Source organism: Falco biarmicus, chromosome 9, assembly GCF_023638135.1.
Source record: "Falco biarmicus isolate bFalBia1 chromosome 9, bFalBia1.pri, whole genome shotgun sequence".
NCBI lineage: Eukaryota > Metazoa > Chordata > Aves > Falconiformes > Falconidae > Falco > Falco biarmicus.
In genome coordinates, this window is record NC_079296.1 from 45,430,821 (window position 1) to 45,447,973 (window position 17,153).

A 17,153-nucleotide genomic window follows, 5' to 3' on the forward strand; every position below is an offset into this window, starting at 1 on the left:
GTAGTCGAGACGATGTGATCCTATTTCTGTTTAGAAGTTATTGATGAAACCTATTGAATTAGATCTCTTAAAACCAATAGTCTCTCACTGAATTATGTAACGAAAATTTACTGTGGAACCTGATGACTTTATCACGTTACTTATACTTTAACCATTTCATTTACATCTGAAAGGGAAATGAGAAAGAAATGATTTGACTTGCATCTACTTTTCCAGTATAATTAAGAGCAATGCAAGAAACACAGCTGTCTCTAAAAACCCAAGGAGAGAGCAGTATGTTGCACCACCTGCGAGGAGTTAGAGCAGATCAGACGGGGACCACTCTGACCTTAGGCAATGCATGCTACAACCATGGTGCAGACAAACTTAACCTCATTTTAACCTGGTTAGTCTGGGACAAAGAGCAAGGAAGCTTTAAGAGATGAACTAGGTATACCCATCCAGTGTCAATGCTAGGAAGACGCATGCAGCCCAGGCTGAGGCTCACACCATCACCACAGCACTTTATCCTCAAAAAAGCCAAGTATTTAAATAGCCAAAGCTATTTCAAGCTTGTTCTTTTCAATAAGCAATTAGATGATCCCATATTGATACAAGCTGACTCATTGCGTTCACCAAATGAAGTAGGACTAAGTGGGGAGAATTAGGGGGAACATTTTCCACATTGCTGGGCTTGCATAGAGGGCAACGCAATAACTTTGCTTCCCATGCTTCCTGAGATATGGTTGACGGAGCAGAAGGCAGGGCACGTGGAACCCCCTGCCTCCTCCAGTAGAAGAAAGGTCATATTACAATGTAATCTCAAAATCAGATCAAAGTGGTTTGGGCTTTGGTACCAAAATGTGAGATGCTGGAATATTTGTCACAATATCTATTGCCATTTTGCATTTCGTGTCGTGATATGAATGATCTGCCTCTAAAGGAAAGCAAACTGTTATCTCTTTATGACTTAAGCACCTGTGAAGACATTATGTAGGACTGGTTTTACGTTATTTTTCTTCATGAAAAAGCAGAACAATCAATCTTTTGACATGAAATCTAAGCTAACAACGTGAGGAACACCGAGCATAAGTTATATTTGGGGATATCGGTTAATTTGTCTCTGATGGAATTAATGTCTGTTAAGATAATTAGCATAAAATATATGCAATACTTACTTGAAATAAATGGCTCATTGGCCATATGTCTAGCTAAGTATCTCATGCACGATATACTCCTAAACAGAAATATTTCCTTTACCTACACAAATCAGTTCATTAGTTTCCCTTTAGGCCTTAAAAGATGATGTCTTATGCTCAGAAGCTCATGGTATTAGTTTAAAAATAAAAACAGCTTTCTAAAACAAACAAACAAAAACCACAACCTCTTTGGTTCATTTTCTGTAAACCTCCACAGTGTTCCAAAGTCCAATTTTCATAGTTACATGCACAACAACTCTGCAGAAATTTTGGGGAAAAAAAAAAAATCCATGTAGGAGGGTGAATAGTTCCAAATAAGTGGGTCAAGCATCAGGAAAAATTCAGAGAGGCAGCCAGAGTAGGCAGGAGAGATGACTTTGTATTTAAAGCAATGCTGCCTGCTTGCTTCATCTTAATGCTAATGAAATACGCGGCAGAAACATCGCCAGTCCTCCCTGAGCACAGCAGAAGGCTGCTGGCTCGAGCTTCAACTCTCCCCACAGCTCTGCTGCAGACACGCAATGCCCTGAGGAAGACCAGTAACCACCCAGCAGCAACTACCGCAAGAGCTGCTTTGCGCTACTGAGATAAACCAAAACGTGCTCGCTGTATCCCCGTGTCCGTGTTCCAGTTGCTCAAACGTAAGGAGACACAAATGAATCAGTGTCACTTGTTAAAAACTGAGAAACCAACCGACCCCACTGGGTAGGGAAACTAATTAAGGAAAATAATTACTTTTATCCATTCCTTGAAACGCAAATCTAACAGACCTACTCTGCTATGACATTGTTGTTGTGCAGAATTTCCTGGCTGGCAAAATATGTCCATTAAAAGGCAGCCAGTGTCTGCACTGAGGAACATGTTGGACCTTGAACTCTCCTTGGAGACCTCTTGCGTACTTTTGGTGTCCTGTGTCAAATCCTACCCGAGGGCACGCAATCTAGCAGAAGCCAAAAAGGTCAAATTACCCACCCTTCTTGTCGTAATTCACTTAACCATTTCCTAATATTCTGTGTTTGCTTAAACACAAAAATAGCTTGTTCAGTTTTTAGCTGATTCTTTGTTTTGGACATTCTCCTCCTAGCCTTGGTTTGGAATGAGACAGCGGTTCAGAAACTATAGTTTCCAAAGTGAAAGCATATCGTTCTTCCTGGTTCCTGAAGCATTTTAAAAGCTATAAAGTTGTGAGGTTCTCCCAAGTCTCTAGACCTGTCTTCTAGCCAAAATGTTGGAGCAGAAAATAAGACTGATAAAACTATTAGCTAGCTCTCATCACAAATGCAGTCTTTTCCCTAATATCTGTTTTCTCATTTTATCGTCAGATAAAATAAATCCCTAAACACAGGCTTCTAAGATTACAAGGACTCAAACAAATAACAGTGATAATCATATACTAACGGACAATTTTGTAAATTCTGAGCACAGTTCAAGCACTACCAATCTAACAGAGAGCATTACACAGCCATAAAAGTAATTTGAAACAAACTTTTATAATTCACTTTCCATTTACATACGTTACTTCCAATATTAGAAAACAAAATTTGTACCTCAAACACTCTTCCTTAGATGCATCTAAATTACATGAGATTAAAGAGGTTGTAGCTTAAATTGTTATAATGCAATTATCATAGATTGTCACTTGTATCACAAAAATAGATTTTTTTTTAATTGAATTTGGGATAGATAGGGAAAGAAATGGTACTGCTGCCAAATTGTAGTCATTATTCTAGCCAATTAGATAACAAAGACATCATCTACTAAGTGCATCTTATTTACTAAAAGCAATAATTTAAACTTGAAAACTGATGTACTCATAGAACCAAAGGAAAGTATATCTGTATGCCTTTACATCCAAAATTACCTATACACGTATACTAACAAACCCTGTCAAAGGACTGTGGATAACTATTCTGGGAAAATATACTTGCTCTGATCTGTTCTCTTAATCATCTTTGGTTTTTCACCAAGAACGCACTGTATAGTTTCAAAAGACAACTAAGGAATACAAATATTCTGATAACATAAACGGGACGACAGTACAGTACAGAATTCATGCAAACCCACTTCATTTTCTTGCTCCTATGGACAGTTAACTAACATTCTATGGAAACTCTTTCTCCGTTCATTTGTGTTCAGTGTAATAATGGTGTGTACAGACATAAATTTGTGTGATGTGGGTAGAAAAACATAGAGTGGCTGCAAAAATGACAGAGGGTCTGATATCACTGAGAAGGCATGTCTCATCTGCTGACCTAGAATCAGCTCCATCAGTTTAATCAGAGCCACAGAGCCCAGTTTAATCAGAGCCCAGCAGTGGTTTTGTGGCTTCCTTTAGCTAAAACACTATTGTTCTTTTAAAACTTGTCTTTATGGTGCTTCTATATTTTCTAACTGGCACACAGAGGTGATTGCAGGAAGGAGAGGTATCAAGATATCAAGAAAAAGCAGGAAACAGGTATTAACTGCAAAGCACATGAATGTATTACTTACTATCTAAACCCCTCACTATTTGACATAAATATAAATTGTCTTGTATTTTGGAGCCAAGGATATTTAAAGTACTAGCTCCAGGTCACTGTGAAAAGAGGAGGAGAAAATTAAATCCATAAAGCGAATGTAAGTTATTATATTGATCCTCTTCTTTTGTTTACCAGTAGTACTTAAAGTTCATATCAAAACATGCTGGGGTATAAACTGGATAAATGGTCAAATAAATCAGGAAAATGTATGATTTCTACATATTGAGTAACTTAAACACCAGCTGCTGACAGTAAAGTTAAAACAAACTTCTGAGTGTGTATGTGTTTTTTCTTTGACTTGCCTTTATTTTCTGCAGTTTCTTCAAATATACTCTCTTGAAGTATTGTCCATGTTTTTGTGTCATTTTCCACCCTCTACCTTCCCATAGGTTTGTGCAGGCTGCCAAGCTCTCCTGGTATGCCTTTTATGTGCTCTTCTTCAGTCTGGCCTGTAAAATTAAACACAAGAATTATATATCTGTCACTTTCCCCCCTTTAAATCAATTTATCTCACAGTTTCCCACTGAGGAGCAGAAGTACAGACATGAATGTATACTACAGTAATACGAGTTTCTGATATACTACTTTATGACATGGGGTGTTTTTTCCCTTCCAAATCATCTAATTGCCCTTTGAATTTAAATATACTTTTAAACAACGTGCAAAGTAACAACTACTTTTTCAGAAGAAAGTTTTAACCACAAACTTGCCTCCCACACATCGCAGCGCTCTCGGACCTGCTGCACTTTTTATATGCTTCCACAATGCACCATGGTAAGGGTTTGAAACCAATTGTAAAGGCTGTACGCCTGCTCAGGTGCTGACAGAACAGATTGACATAGGTGTGATCTAACCAGATCAACGCCATCGAAGTACTCCACAGAGATCCACTCCTAAAGGCGGGGTCTCCAGTGGCAGAAGACGAGTATAAGGAGAGCGCTGCCTATCTGCTGGGCTGAAGCCGAAGCACCCCACTGAACGTGACCGAGCAGTTACTAAGCTCTTCGGCATTTATTCAGCACGTAAGAGGAGGCTGGATTACTGCATTTAAGCCTTGCAAAACGCTGTTTTGATTTCTTCCTACTTCCCACTGCTGCTATCAGGCAGGACCAGGGGAAAACCGGCTGGGAGAGCAGATGAAAATGGCTGTGCCAGTCGTGAAGGGAGAATAAGCTGTACCGAAACCAAATGTTCCAAAGTTTCTGGTACATTTGGAACAGGGGGAAAGCGACTGCAGTTTGCGGCTGTCTGGGAGCAGACTCCGAGCAGACTGTGCGTGCTGGGCAGCCAGGCAGGGCGGCAGCTCCCACCGCGCTCCCTCGGCTTCACCATCGCCTGCGCCCACCCCGGCACAAAGCAGTCATTTCTTGGGGCAGAAAACAGCCACCCTATATGGTTTTGCAGGATATATAACGAAGAGGGGAAGGCAGGCTGAAGAGGATGTCGCTATCTCCAGGCGAATGCTTTGCCGGGCAGCGATGCTGTTTAACCCCAGCCTGGGAAAGCTAGCTGGCTGTGCTGTGAGCAGAGGGAGAAGCCAGCGCTTCCCACCAGTCTAGGCCAGTAGCAACTGGTCCGACAAAGGCTTTATTGCCGATGGGGAATCTGCTTCCCTGTGATGGATGGTTTAGCCACATTATATAGAATATCATCCCTGCTGGCATCTGAGATGCTGCCAGGTTCAGTAATGGAGTCAGAAGGAAATAGGATTCCTCCCCCAGCCTGCCAATACTTTTATTTCTCAGCTCCAAATCAAGCAGCGCTTTCCAGCCTCACCAATACAGACGAAAGCCATGAAACACCCACACTGCTGTCCTGCCTACACCGATGGTCCCTCAAACGCAGTTCTGCTGCTGCAAAACATTTATTCCAGATCCACCTGTGGCCCTTATGCATCAGAATTAAAGCACATTGCTGGGAACAGGGCAGAGCTTGTCTTCGCTAGTGTATCTCTGCTCTGTGGCTAGAGAGCACATCAATCTCCAGCATTGCTGTTTGGATGAAATGTACTGCTGGTACGTTTCAATTATATTTTCTCAGGGAACATTATGGTCTCTCTGGAGGACTACCGTTCACCTGAATTGCTAATCTGAACATGGCACACATTCAGTTACCCCATTTCTGATGAAGACCCAGATTTCATGAAGTTCCACACAAGCCTATTGCTCTGGTGTACTGGAAATTATCAACCCTAGCAATGCAGAGCCATGAAACTGTAAAACTAAAGATGGTGTTCCTTATGGTAACAAAATAACTGCTATAGCTTCGGAGGACTTGTATCCTTTTCTTCTGTTATGCTGCCTGCATGTCGCATTTCTTTATAATTAGTTAGAAGACATAAATTAAAATGTTGGAACTATGTGATCTTCAAGGCCCTTTCCAATATAAACCATCCTGTGATGCTGTGATTCTGTCTTTCCTCTCTAAGCAATATTTCTGTATGAATTCTAATCATCATGCAGCACAGAGCTCCAAATTTTGCCTCACACACAGCTGAAGAAGGTTATGCTGTTACATCTAAGTCCTAATCCCTTTTCTGCATAAGTACAGATAGATGTTTTAACCTATTTTAATTTGCCTTAATTGTTTGAGTCCATGGGAAACTGTACTTGCTGCTTTGTTTTGTGCAATTCCAATAAATTAATATGCACTAAGCTGTTTCTCTAGATATTGCAGACTTGTGTCAGCAGTTACAGTTAGTAAGCAAATACAAAGCACATTCCCTGGTGATTCAAAGACACCCCGTGGTGCCTGCACCACTTGCTTTTACCTTGATATCCAAACACAGCTGAGGCTCTGTCGTGATCTCAGGTTGCAAACAGCCATCTAACTCCTCTACGCCCCTTACTCCTGCTGGTGCGAATCCCTTCTTAGATATGGAATCGATCCCAACTTGCCTGTACCTGATTACCAGTCTTGAGACCACGTGATACAAACTGGTTGCCCTTCCTTACACACTCGTACTGAAAAAAGTAATGACAATGTCATGTGTCACCTGCACATTGCCCTGTGCACATGTAGCGCTGTGCTCTTCAAGGAGAACTTCATATTTTATTGAAAACACATTTAACAAGAATAAATGAGAGAAAATGCAGGATTGCCTATATGATAGCCACATGGGCAGTCTACTTAGTGTTCTCTGATCGTGCATAGGAAAGAGTTTTCATATATGTCCTCCTGCATGTCCTTTAAAGCAGAACTTTAACAATTATTTCTTGGCTTAACTGCACATTAAAAATAGTTCCCAAGTTAATTCTTTTTCCATCAAAGTATTTTTACGCTGACTATACCCCACTTAAAATTTAAACACCAAAATCAGATACTGTTTCTGTTACCTAAGTAAGTGTGAAATGTTTTAAACGGAAGAATAATGAAATAACATCCATATGTGGTTTCTGTAAATCTTCTGGGATTCAAAGTCTTTGTCACAAATATATAATGGCTACTAAAAAACTCTTCTATAATATGGCCTCAAGACAAGTCACAGTGAAGTATCATTTTCACCATATTTTCAAAAAAAAAATCTTACATTTGTAAGTTTTACTCAGGTAACATCGCTCCTGAAACTGTAGTTAGCTTTGGAAGCTGGCAGATGTTAGAAAATTGAAAGACAACTGAACACCTACCAAGTTCTTAGTGCATAGTTCTGGTCCTCTAAGTAGCAGCGATATCACCTCATGAAATCAACCTTTTCTCCTCCATTCCCAGAGAACTGTCATATTGAAATAAACAGATGAGAAGTGACTCTTTTCTAATTTTGCTGGCTACTGCACTTGTATCACTGTCTTCTGTAACTCAGTACAGTTCTTTAACTCTGAAGATAGAGAAGACTTACCAGACTGAGCTGATCATTAGTGCTTTAATACTTTAATATCCTACCTGCCAACGCAGGAAAATTATGGGCTGCTGGGAAAAGGCATAGAACACAGTCACCAGTTCTGCACGACTTCCATCCTCATCCACAGTCACTAGAAAAAAAAAAAGAACAGATTTGGGTCTTTCTAAGAAATTGTGTTTCACAAGCTTTTATTTACATTCTAAATGGATAGAAAAGGTACCTCATTTATTTTCAGGTAGCTGCATGCCTTTTTGTTGCCACAAGCATTTTCTCCTACACCTTTTACTGTCTCCTTGGTTCAAGGAGTTTTGGTTTCAGGAGGAAAAGCAGACATGAGGAATGAGTAGAAATGAGAAAAGAGTGAAAATGTAAGCTCAAAGTAAAGTCCGGTTTTGATCCTGTTTTCCTGATCCATTGAACTGCCCGGCTTTCCCAATGGTTAAAAATCCCTGCAGCTCACCTCTGCTCCGTCAGACATCTGCCTGCATGATACCGACCTCAATGTCACCAGGCAGACCTCCAACAATCTTACTTTATGGAAATATCCCAGTAGCTATCAGGGTGCAAATAAAGTCAGAATCTGGCCCAAAGCTCCTGTTGTAACCAGGTATTTAGTTTTATCTTGTTTAGTTACAGATCTTTTTTGGTTTGGTTTTTTTTGTTTGTTTGTTTTTTCTCCCCCTAGAACATTCCAAAAAACCTATTTTGGAAGAGAAACTTTTCAGGTTTGAGTGAGTGCTTTTTTAATTGAGAAAAATAAATTTGGCTGTATTCCAGCATTATAAAACAAAATCTTTACTGACTTAACAAAAAATTATGCATGCTTTTACTTCCACGGGCATCATAAAAATTACTTTAATTATTGAAATTTAGCATGCAAAGAATATTTGCTTACGTTCTAACATTGTGACACAATTTCAAAAAATTGTGTGTAAAAAAGAGTTTGTTTACATGTCTTAAGATAAGAATATATTCCAAATTTAGGAAAAATATGTAGCCTCTCAATATTTTTTAAAAAATAAACAATACCATGTCGTGTTTTAATTTTCTGATCCGTCTCCCCCATTCCATTTCTTTGGGGAAACACAAGAGAATGGGGAAGAATTATTATTTTTTTTGCAGATGTCTTTTAAAGGATTGTTTCTGGGTGGTTTTAATCCCTTTTACTGGGAATAGGATCAGGTCCAAATTGTATTTTGCTTCCATGATGACTGATGTGTATAAATATTCATGAGTCAACACCTGGGGTTGGCTATTTTCTAAAAGCTGTATAACTGTTATTGCAGTTCTATCTGTGGACTGTAACATCTCATTTGAATTCATGAGGCCTGTTATAAATTTTAAATATATATGAAGTGATATTAAAGTCTAATGAAGAACAAGAATCCCATCTGCTACCTGCAATCTGGCAATACCTGCATAGCGTAAGAGGGAAACAGTAACAAGCAATGAAGATGGAAACTTGTTTGTTTATTAAAACTTCAGATTTGTTTTGATCATTCCTTCTAATCCCTGTTGATAAAAATCATGTTCCAAAGTGGCTTCTTTCCAGATATCTGTAGAGATCTTTGTGGTTTAACCTACTAAAAGTTTGGCAGAACATTTAACTGCCATATTTTTCTCAAAGAAGAAAGCTACTTAAATTCCCTAACAGGAGCCTATTTTATATGCAACTTTGCTCACACACGAGACCCTTTTGAAGATGCCATCTCTCTTATTTCTGTGGACTATAAGGCAAATGTAATTTAGCATTTTCAATGGTGTTTTGTGTCACGAGAACTGCGGGGACAAAAATGATCTTACTTGAACATTATACTACCTATAAAGATGCATGATGTTCTTCATGATGCTAAATAACCTATTTTTTCTCACTTGCCAATATTTTTCAGAACTGATTTTCCACAAACTTCCATCAAGCGTTATTTCTGAGCTCAGAGACAGAGAAGTGTTCAGGTCTCCAAAGTATCAGCAGGTTGTGAATACTGGCATTTTAGAACATGATGGTATCCTTGGTATGATCCTGGTATCCCCTGCCTACGGATAATAGGTCATCATAATATACCTTTAAAGTGTGTTTTTAATTGTTCTTTAAAATTAGATTTGTGGTGAAGGGAGAAGCAAGCAAGTATTCCACTGGTATCAGCAAGGCTCGTACTTCACAGCACGCTGCCCCTAGCCCTGGTCACTGGCATGACTCACTGTAATATGCAAAGGGTCCATCACCCAACAGTCCTAGCCAATGCATTCACAGAATATTTGTAGTAAAATGAGGTGTCACTACTGACCGTAGCTTTGCCTAATACCTGATTTATCAAGAAAATATTTTTTAATTAAGTTTTAATCAAACCTGGAGAGTTACTGAAGAAGTTTGGCACACTGGTCAGCTGCAGGTTGAGATATGTCCCCAGAGAAGCATTAAACCTCTATGGTTTTGTATAAGTAGATACTAGAAGTATGTCATACTTAGCTGAGAATATTTGCATTTGCTATGGTATAAATCCATGACAGTATTCAGTAGCCAGACACCTTTGCTCAAAACTATTTTCATTACGTAATGCCAACATACGTTTCAGAACAGGACCAATGATGGTATTTGACTTGCAGGAGCAGCAAAACTCTAGCTGCAAGAAGGGTAAGACAGCACTCGCTGATGCTTCGGTCCAACGGGATCATAAACATACGACATACGTGGAGTTGTGTACACTACAAAGCTTTTTAAGCTATTTAACCTCAAGTTTGTCCCAGTATTATTGGTCATAAATTCCAGTTAATTCTTTACATTGCTAAAAATACTGGAATAAGACTAACTGTCCATTTATTAATAATTTGTGCTGTCTGTAATAACCCACGTGACCTGTAATAATTCTGACCCTCTAACACTGAACAGTCAGAAACTGAAAAAAACACTAACAAAATATCTGTGTTTTTAAAATATACACTGATATACACAACAGAAAACAACGCTTTTAGGTTAAACTCTAGTTACCCCTCATGCCAGATGACAACCAGTGTTTTAACCTAAGAGCTTCCTGACATTTCATTTTCCTCTTAGTATTTTCTCAGCTGTCCATGCCCATATACTTCCAAGTGTAAATGGAAGAATCTGTCATACCACCAGAAAAACAGTTGTTTGGTAGTTATTTCCATAGTCACTGAAGGCAAAGGTATTAAAAACTTACAAGAAAGACTAATTTATAGGAACTCATCGATGCAAGCTTTAGTGCTGTTCACATAAAACCTATGCACATTCGCAGACAAGTGTTCGTTATTATCTCTTAGATATAAATTAAAAATACAAAGAAACTATGGATTAGAGTTTGTTGCTTTGGTAGCTTGGGGTTTTTTAATTTTCATTTTTCTTAACACTATGAGCATCCGAATTGCACTCTGAATATTGTCCAATCACTTCATCTTGATGCAAGACTTCACATATAATTACAGCTTTGATTTAGTATAGTTCTTAAGCAGACTTCTAAAGGAAACTCAAAACCCCCAACCAAACAGCCATTTAGGGCAAACGTTTGCAATAAGGTGCCTTAGTACCATTTAGACTATCAGAAAGTAGATAGGTAGAAAGGCGATGGCAAAGATTGTCTTGGAATGATCATGTTATAATTTCAGGATTAAGGGGAGCAAGTTCTGACCTCAACGCGTGAAAATCTACTGCACTAAATATTGTGTGCTATAATATCAATGGCCCAGCCTGAAGAGAACAGAACAAACAGAAGCCTTTTCTTTGTGTATACCTAACCCCAAACCTATCTGAAAGCTACTGTCAAAGTTCAGTGGGTAAGAATGAGCTCTTTAATGGGCTATGACCAGATCTGGTGGATTCATCAGCAAGTTCCTTGCCGAAGAACATGAAAACACAAGGCTGAAGTCTGGTCCTCAGCTATCACAGTTTTCATAGGTAGGGTCAAACATTTTCTCAAAACAAAGGAAAAAGAAGCAAACAGGGAAGAATGACTTGAAAGATTTCTTTCTTTCTTCCTCTGAATCGGGAAGGAAGGAAACGGGCAGAAAGCTCTACAGAGAAATATGGAAAAGCTGGGGTAACGGGGAGTTACATGGAGAGATGCAGATGACACCCACTGTATAGACTTCAGAAAAATAAAGTGGGATTTTTTTAAGTGCAGATTAAAAGCAGACTATTCTAATGAACCAAACCCCTTCTATATTCCCTAGATACATCAAGCTCCTTTAACTAAAGACATTTATAAACTGTCAGTATTGGCCCCTTGTGACCGCCTCCATCATGCACCACAATTAAAGAATTTCTGTCTCCAGATCACTGAAAAACATGCAATCAGCTAAAGCATTTCCCTTGGCAGATGGATTTAAATGCTCCAGTGGTGCCACACACTAACTTCTACAACTGCCTTTCACCCCGCAGCTGCAGCAAGAGGAAGACCATGCCTCTCCAGAGGTAGGAAGAGGCAGCAGCAGCAGAGCTGACTTGTTACAATCGCTGTCACTCGCACAGAAGACAAATTTCTGCTCTGGTAATAGAAATCTGAGCGTTTTACAAATGGCACAACAGATGCAGTACACTGATGAAAATGATGTAGACAGTGATGCTGCAAAAACTCTTCAGGCAGAAACACGGTTGTCATGTACTGAACATCTCACATGCACATCGCCATGGCAATGATTCTAGGAACGTTTGGCAGTGCCCTAAGTTAAACTCCTGCTCTTTCTGAAGTATTCTTGTCTGTGTGTGTGTGTGTGTGATTTCCAGATGGAGAAACAATAGAGCTGAGTTCATCATATCATCTTCATGATGACATCTTCCACAATGAAATACCCTCTGTCAGTGAAATGCAGTGCCAAGCGTTGAGTATGAGCCTAGTACATGAGGTGGCAATAGAAACCACGGCCTTCTGCTGCAGAGATGCGAGCCAATAGTTGAGTCATCTCAAGACCGTCACATAAACCCTTATAGACTGCTTTTTACATTAGAAAATTTATAAATTGATAAAAATATGTGCTGCCAGGATCAGGCCATTCAGGTGGCAGGATGGGAGTAAAGAGAGCAACCACAGGAGCAGGTGTCCAGGTGGAGTTTTCTAACACACAGTGTGCTCTTATGCATTTCTGGAAGAGTACAAGACCATCACAAGTCTTAATGAAAATTGAATACAAAAACCAATTAAAGTTTAAAAATAAAAATCAATACTACCTGAAAGATAAATCAAGACCTTACCTGGGCAAACAGGTTGGCAAAGGGCTGACTGGCTAAGAATTCATTCAGAGCCAATCTGTGCTAGAGATACTGTTTAGCTTCATTACCTGATGCTACCTCATCTTCTGACTCAAGGTCTGCCTCACTTGTTAGGTCCTGTCCTTTAATCTCCAAATACAATGGCAAAGTGATTGCCAGTGATTTTATGCTTTTCAGTGCCCAGGACAAAGGGATTGCTCAGCTGCCCCAAAGAGCTAATACATACTTCATGATGAAAAAGGAATGGCCAAAGCCACCAAGGAAAGTTGTTTTTTTTTTTTTTAAATCTTCTGTAGCATCACTAGCAGCATATGGAATTTTCAATACTATATTTTTAAAATGCCTGAGATATTCTTAAGGTAAAAAAGCATGGCACATTGAGACAATCAATTCTTAGACGCATTTCATCCAGTTAAAATATTCAAGATTCATTCTGAACTGAATTAGTCCACTGGGATTCAAAATGTTAAATGCTTCATCAAACGCTATCAGACAGAAGGATTCCAGTAGCAATCGGTGGCTACGAAAGTGAAGTAATTGCACAGTGGGCTTCTACAGCACCATATAATCTCCTTAACTCTTAAAGAGGAACCTCAGTTTGACACTCGTTTCACCTCCTGCAGGCAACCTGTGTGCCAGAGATGATTTATGCCTTTCAGACTCTTTAGAAACTGTATTTCAGCTCACTAGAATTAAAGTTGAGCCTTCTCATTGCAACAAGCTTCAAAAAGAAAAGAGTACATTTACGGAAAAAGAAACAAACAGTCCTCTCCTTTGCTTTTTCTTTGTTGTACATTAGATATTTGTACACATATGAAAACACGTAGATCCCTGAAACCCATTTCTTCTAGTGCCTAAGCCAGGGGTGAGGTTGTAATTCCGTATTTGCAGCATCACTCTCTCCCTCTGGAATCGATCACCGTTTTACAAAGTCAGTGGTTTAGGATTGTTCTGTAGAACAAATCAAGAGGAAAAGGGATCCAATCCTGCATGACACTATGTGTTGAGCGTCAGAGAAAAAAGCCCTTGGAAGAATACCTGTTCAGATTTATGATAGTAAAATGCCAAGAACCAAAAGATCAATACAAAGAAAAATGATTTTGTGCAAGAAGAAAAAAACTCTTTCCAAGCAAACAGAAGATGACCATTCTACCAAGCACTATTTTATACCTATTTATATAAAATACGGGTACACACACACACGTATACATGCATACATTATCCTATAAACTGTATCCAAAATCATAACTCAGGATTATTTTCATTTTCATTTTAGGATGGAATACTGATGGAAACCCTGACTGGGGTCTCCCCAGAATATGAGGAATGACTACAGACTTCTAAATTGTACAGAGCTGCAACTTAAAATGAGATTAAATTCCTTTCAGTCTTTGCTTAAGAAACAGCCCTGGCACTTGTAAGACGATGCGGCATGCCAAATTAAAAAAAAAAAGAAAACCATAACATAGTAGGTTAAAATTAGTTTGATATTAAGTATATACCAAAATTTCCCAATATATCTGTATTTATGTGGGAGGGCATCTCTTGACTAAGAGACAAATGTAAGGTTTGCATGTTCATCATCACTCACCAGGAAATTAGAGGGACAGAAATTAACCTCTGAAGTCTAGGATCCAAAAAGACTGGAAGGTGCTGTAATACCTGCCTCATTTCAGGAGACTGACTGCTCAGTCTTCTGAGACTGGAGCTGTGAGACCACCGCCAACCAGGTGTGCATCCTAAACCTGACAGCCTGATAGGAACCCTCTCCTAACATCAGCTGGTGCTTCTATCCCAGGTAATTCTGAGTGCACTTGTTATTTTATTACCCCGCATGGATAGTGACAGAGGAAACACCTGCTTCCTGGAACAGATAGATGTTACCACTTAAAGAACACTTTATGCCAAAAATAAATAAAACATTGAAATGAAGTCCTATCTGCTATCAAACATTTTGGCAGTGTCATACAGTAGGCACAGCCAGCACTGAGCAAGAATTGAGAAAGCCTTCCTTAGGGAGATCTCCTGCTGCAAAAACATGTTTTGCATGTTCTGAGACGGCCGATGAGAAATTACTAAAACTTTGATTTAAGAAGAAACGCGTAGTCATTCTCACTGAAGTACTTTTCCCTTTAGCATATTTTTTTTCTTGCAGGCTCAAGAGATGTCAGACAAGCATCTGTCCAGATTTTTAACAATACATAGACTAGAGTTAACATAAAGATATCTGGGACATAAACCATGCAGCTAGTATCTCAGAGGGAGGGAAGCTTTCAGGACAGGCAGACTAGCATCTGACAGCACAAAGACTCATGATGACAAGATGCTGCAGTAAAATACTCTGTTAGAAGAGCAGCTAACCTCTTGCAAAACTGAAGACGTGAATTATAAAATTAAAAAGACAGATGAAACTACTGCAAAAAGAAGGATTAAATATGCTTCTGAAACCCTGCTTATACTGCAACATGATTTCTTCAGAAGCTTTGTGTAAAAAAAGCAGAATGACGCCAACTGTGTAAAACAAATCGCTGCAGCAGCGTGGACAATGAGAAGGGGATAATTAACCTGCTGACAACACAACAATAAATCCAAAAAACATCCATGTCACCTCATTTAAAGACTGTAAACAGAGGACATGGTCTCAAGAACATGCTGGATGTTGCTACAGTTAGTCTTACATGCACAATAGATATATGATGTCTTCCACAAAAAGGAGATAAGGACCACGCTTGTCTAGTAAATGGTATGTTGAACCCCAAGGAAAAGGAAAATGAAACCACTAGAGAGCACTAAAAACTGATGCACAAACCCGCAATGCATCTGCATGTGCAGGTACATCTACCATCCTTCCAGGAGATACATGCAGGAACAGAATGCTAGTCAGCAGCTTCTGAGGGACAGCTGTAATCAAAAAGAACAAGAAGATTGTTTTCTTTGTTTTCCCTTTTGATTTTGACAGCTGTAGAATGGGATGGGTGAAATCCACTGCCATTAAAGTCCAAAGCAAACCTCCTACTGATTTCAAAGCAAGCTTAACTTCACCTAGTGATTTCATGAAATCCAAACATAATGAAATAGGAAAATTCCTTACTGTTTAATTACTCTTAGTCCCAATCCATTACCATTAATTGTTACAACTTCCCCCAGTAATAATTCTAACCCATAGCAGTTTTGGCATCTTCACTGTATTCACCGGGAAAGCAAGCTTGAAGATTTATTTACACCAGTGATGATCAAATCTAATCTTAATTAAAAGCGGTTAAAAGTTAGTAATAGAACTGAAAAGATGTGTCCAAGTATGTTCTGTCAGATTAAATGAAGAGTGTCATCAGAGTCAGAATGAAATAAAATCCCATCTGCTCAGGTTTTATTGCAAAGCACCTGCATTCTCGGTGCTTTTTCATAGTTTCCCTTTTCTGCTACCAACCTTGCATTTTAATGGCTGGAAAACAAATTGCGCCTCTTTTGGGAGGAGCTCACAGTCTTTGCTGATGATATCCAAGATCATGCTCTGCCATGCATAGAGGTTGCAAGACTTTGTTGACTTGACCAACAGTTCATACTTCAGTGGAATGGCATATGTAATCTGTTAACTGGAAGTCCTGTAAAAAGCAAAGATAAAGTCACGAAGTAAGGACCATGGATAAAGCCATTATCATCATCCACAGACCATTGTAAACACCCTCTGTTAGCACAGCCCACTTGTTCTGAGCTCTGCTTTTGTCCATAGGACTGTAGCACCATGTTGTTTCAAACCAGAAGGAAGAGTGCCTTGTACCAAGTCATCGCCAACACAATCTGTAGTCAGATGAGACTGAAAGAAGACTTACATTACTGCAGGAAAAACTTGGAAAAACGTGACCGCTGCACACAGTCATATAGCTACAGGCTACATTTCTAATTTATGATTTACAGATTTATAGTGTGAAATTGTAGTATTATGTAGGATTTACAGTATGAAACTGCCGTAGATTTTAGATCTGTACAAATAAAGAGCAAGTTTCTAGGTCTTTTTGTTCTTTTTTTCTTATTAAACAATGAAGTTACAGAGGTGTTAGTAGCATCTCCTGAAGTGAAATTGAGTTTTCACTTTAAACTTAGGAATATTAAAGAGGAGAATTTATTTACTGTGGTTAATGCCTAAGCCAATCAAATCCTGTTTCTAAAAGATCAACTTGAAACCCAGCTCTACTGGGATCAAATCCCACTCAGGAGGAAATAAAATAGGAAAAAAAGTGAAGGAAAGAACATTCAGACTTAAAATATATATTAAAAATAAAGTAAATGGAGAGACTTAAGAGTGAGAAAAAAGGAGGGAGAAACAGCATTTTGCTGAAAAGCACAATACGCTTTACTCAGCCTGAATTCTGTTATAGCTGATGCAGAGTCTCCTTCCT

At 39.0% G+C, this 17,153-nt stretch overlaps 2 long non-coding RNA genes across 2 annotated transcripts in view; one reads left to right on the forward strand and one right to left on the reverse strand.

Moving 5' to 3' along the window:
* Positions 1-17,153, forward strand: part of LOC130155432 (uncharacterized) — a 33,807-nt gene that overhangs the window by 10,651 nt on the left and 6,003 nt on the right. Inside the window, exon 2 of the long non-coding RNA XR_008824075.1 lies at positions 14,033-14,554. This is a non-coding gene — a long non-coding RNA (uncharacterized LOC130155432). The remainder of the gene's footprint in view (positions 1-14,032; positions 14,555-17,153) is intronic.
* On the reverse strand, positions 93-16,777 carry LOC130155431 (uncharacterized). The gene is made up of 3 exons (XR_008824074.1): positions 16,184-16,777; positions 7,577-7,665; positions 93-4,146 (listed from the first exon to the last, which is right to left on the reverse strand). It is a non-coding gene; the product is annotated as an uncharacterized LOC130155431 (long non-coding RNA).